Source organism: Malania oleifera, chromosome 8 (genome assembly GCF_029873635.1).
Source record: "Malania oleifera isolate guangnan ecotype guangnan chromosome 8, ASM2987363v1, whole genome shotgun sequence".
In the NCBI taxonomy this organism is placed as follows: domain Eukaryota; kingdom Viridiplantae; phylum Streptophyta; class Magnoliopsida; order Santalales; family Ximeniaceae; genus Malania; species Malania oleifera.
Window position 1 is genome coordinate 57,704,745 of NC_080424.1, and position 4,839 is coordinate 57,709,583.

The window sequence follows — 4,839 nt, forward strand, 5'->3', positions numbered from 1 at the left end:
GAGGATGAATTGTTAATTCCTCATTTACCACTTCCGAATGCAAGCTGTGTTTGGAATATTGCAAGTACAACAAGGTGGTCTTTATTCCTAAGTGGAATCCATTGGTTGGCGCATGCACGCAATGCTCTATACATATATTTTCCAAAATGCTACTACGACATTGTTGTAGTATTTGAAACCATGACATAATCTATTCAAATACGAAACTTTTTTATTACAAAAACAAAATAATTTTTTATGTTTTGAAAAATTTCAGGACATTTGAGTGTGACATTAAATGATAATAATAAAATAGTTAACTTATTAAGTATAATTAATTCATTAACTTTATTTATTTATTCCTATAAAAAAAAAATATTTAATTTTTTTGAAATAAATTAAAATTTGAACTAAAGGAGAAAGTTTATTTTAGACTTGTTAAGTATAGGGTAACATCTTGGAGGATATATTTTACATCATGAAGTTAATCTTAGTATAATTTTATATTTTATTTTATTTAAGTTTATATAAATTTAAATTTAACGTCAAAATATTTCTAAATTCCAATTATGAGCTATATCTGTTTATTTTAATTTTTTTTTTTAGACTTCTATTCCTTGTTCATGTATTTAAGTTATTTATATTATATTTGACATTGTAAAAATTTCATTATATCAATGTGAATAGAATTTTTTATATGTTAGGTTTGAATGATGCTTTTGAACAAAAATCTGCAAAACAAATTATATTAAGAAATTTGGAAAATCTCTTCAATGCTTAAATTAGTGATTTCTTAAGAATCTTATAGGTAAAGAGACGTGAAATGATTGTGTATACTTTTCTGTCATGGAACCTTTTTTTTTTCCTTGTTATTATGAGCGCATTTGTCAAGATTCACTCTTTCATTACTAAGGGCTGACTAGCATTTTCCTTGTTATATGGTGGCATTAAAGGTGATTGCCCTAATTTGCATGACTTGACTATTTGTTGAGTTGACTTGAGTTGCATGACACCTCCTACTGAAGAGCTAAATATTGCGGCAACTTCTCTATGTTTCAGTGAGTATGAAGCCTGTAGACACCCTATTTTTACCCTAATCAAACAGAACAAAGGAGTCCCTTCTCATTATATTATTTATTATTGTTCATTACTAGTATTATAATTAGTGTTACCTTACTATTATTTTGGGTATATTTTTTAATTTTATTATTATTATTATTATTATTATTATTATTATTATTAGTACTTTACTATTATTTTGCTAGTATTTTTATCATTATTATTATTATTTTTCATTTTTATTATTATTACTAGTACTTTTATTATCTTTATTTTATTTTTACTTTACTATAATTATTTTTGTTTTCCATTTATTTTATTGTTATTATTTTTGATATATTATTATTATTATTATTATTATTATTATTACTTTTTGTATTATTACTCTATTTTTATTATTATTATTATTATTATTATTATTATTATTATTATTATTATTATTTTACTGATAATATCTTTATTATTTTTATTTTTACCATAATTATTTATTATTATTTACTATTAATAGTAGTATTATTATTATTATTATTATCTTATGGATACTTATATTATTATGATAATTATTATTATTATTTCCTTTTTCATTATTACCATAAGAATAAAAGAAAAAGAAAAAGAAAAAGAAAATCAAAAAAGGGAAGTTGTTTTAGGGTTTTTGAGATTTTTTTATATAATGGCAAAGAGGGGACAGCCAAAGGGGGGCGCTGCACTGCACAACACAGCCGGGGCAGCGCAGCAGAAAAAAAAAAAAAAAAACTCTCTTTCTCTCTAAAATCCTTCTCACTCTGCTTCTCTCTGGTTCACACGCATAGCCTCACGCATCATCCTCACCATCCTCCATCTTCCCCTGCCTCCATCTTCACCCTCACAGCCTTAGCAGCACATAGCCTCCCTCCACCGGACCTCCATACAGCAACCCCCAAACCTCCATCCGAGCAACCCTCTGAACAACCAACAGACCTCTCGGCATCCTCCACACCAGCAGGCCACACAGCCACCCGAAGACCCGAGCACTGCTGCAGTAGTTGCCACATGCCCAGCACAGCCACGCCGAAGCCAAACAGAGAGGCCACTCCTCTCTGTTCCAACAAGTCGTTAATCTTCTCTTCCCACGCCGGACACCCAGAGCAATCCCAAGTCGTTTCTCCTGCAGAGACGATATCCGACCACCACATTGTTATCAAACCAGCCCACTGCTTCGACGTCGCCGGAGTCATCAATCGCCCCCAACGTCCACTGCTCCGGTCCTCTTCAATCTCACGGCCACCACAACTCCTGCGGTGCGTCCTCCGTTCGCCGTCGCCGTGCCCAGCTCTGGTCGTCTTCTCTGGCTGACAGCCACCAGCAGCGCCCTCTGTAAGTACCCAACTCCCGGCAACCCCCTTGGTGAGTTCCCAGCTCTGCACACAGTGTGCACACGCACACACACATGCACGTGTGATGTTTAGGTAATTTGTTTATTTATCTATTTATTTTTTTCTCTTATCTTTATTTTATACACATATTGTATTATTATTGTTTTATTTAATGTTTAGGGTTGCTTTTGTTTTGTTTTTATTAATATTGTTTGTATATTGTTTAGGGTGATTTAGTATTTTATTATGGTTATTTATTTGTTTGTATATTGGTTAGGGTGGTTTAAGGTTGTTAAATATTTTTATTCGTATGTTTATGCTTTAATATTGTTGTGTATGTCATCATTGTTATTCTTTCATTTTTTTTTTTATATTGTTTGTATATTAATTTAGGACAGTTAATTTTGTTGTTTTTTTTTTTACCATTATTACGTATTCATTGTTATTGTCTAAGGCATTTTTAATATTATGGTATATTTCATCATATCTATTTTTTTATTTGTATATGTATTTAGGGGGTTTATATGACAATATATATATATATATATATATATATATTTATATTTATTCAGGATGTCCATATTTATAAATACTAATTTGTTTATCTTCATTATTGTAGGATTTTTCTTTTTATTGCCAAGGTAAGATTTCAATTGTAATATTTAAATGTAATAATTTATGTTGTCATATTTTTTTTTCTTTTCAGTGCGTAATATTTAAGTTGTATGTGTAATATGTATTCTTAGGTTTCGGGTTTTTTATCTTGTTGTGGTTCTTATGTGTAAGATATTTTATTCATGCTTATATTGTATGTTAACTTTATATTATATTATTAGTATTTTAGAATTTTGGTCATGTTAGAATTTTTAGTAAATTAGTTGCAGTATATGTGGTATTTTAAGACTATAGTTGTATGTGTGTTTAATATTCTAGAATGTTAGTAATATTAGGTATTTAACAACTTAGGATTTATAAGTAACATCATGCATCTAATTTAGTATTTTAGGTAGCTTTTAATATAACATATTCAGCAATACTATATATTTATTATTATTATGATACTTTTAGTATGTTAATATACAATGTATTATTTATTATGGTAAGTTTAATATTTTAGGTAATATAATATATTTAGTGTTTTGGTATCATGCTATTTTGGTATACATAGTTTTATAGTAATTTGTAACGTAATATAGTATTTGTGGATATTTATTATTATTATCGTGATCGTGTGTATTATGGTATGTTTGAGATTTTTTGTTTATAACGTACATGTAGTATTTTAACATTATGGTATTTTCATCATCTTAGTTTATATTATATATTTTATATTCTACTATCATTAGTATGTTGGATATTTTAGCTCGTGTTATATATTTAGTCTTATAGTATGGTGGTATGTTTAGAATTTTAGCAAATACCATATATCTATATCTAGTATTTTGTATTGTGTTAGTTTTAATATTTTAGCTTATATTATATATGTTGATTAGTATGTATTGTGGTGTCATAATATTCTAGTTTATTACTATTTTTTATCTTTATTATTATGTTTAAATTATTATATCTATTATCCAAAACCTCCCAAACTAGAATTTTCATACTTAGGAAAACCCATAAAATTTCTAAAATTTGGGAGCGTATTTTATAAAGTATTTTTGATTTTTAATCCCTATGATTTTATTGCAGGGGTATGAGCCTTCGGGCGTCACGTACCTTAAGCTCTGAGGGAATATATGTATATATATTTTATTTATTTATTTTTCATGTGTATTTATAAATTCATAAAAAGGAGTAATGTAAAGACTTATTAGATTTACTTAGGGATAATTTCAAATTAATTAGGTACCGTTCGTAAGAACGGGCGCGTAGGGGGTGCTTGTACCTTTCCCTCGCGTAACCAAACTCCCGAGCCTAACTCTAGTAATGTAGACCTATTTTACCCCTAACGGGGTAGTAATCATGTGTTCTAACCACACTAAAGGTTAGTGGCGACTCCGACATTCCATGTTTTTCTATGAAAATATTAAAATGATTTTTATTTCGCCGCCCGGGGCACACGCGCTCCCGGGACGTCACGACAGCTTGGCGACTCCACTGGGGACTTTAGAGAGTCGAACCATTAATTAATTAGAAATTATCCCAAGTTCAAATTTAATAAAACTTTTAATTACTCCTGATTTTGTAAATATTGTAATTTGTAAATAACTTTGATTAATTGTAGATATTTTACTTCCATAATTTGTAAATAACCTTAATTAATTAAAAATATTTTGTTTCCTAATTTTTTGAATATTAATTGTAGATATTCTGAATAAAGCATATTAATGGTAGATATTTTGAATAAGCATATTAATTATAGATATTTTGTATACTAATCGTAAATATTTTGTTTCCTTATTTTTTTTGTTTCCAAATTTTTTGAATCAACATATTGATTGCAGAT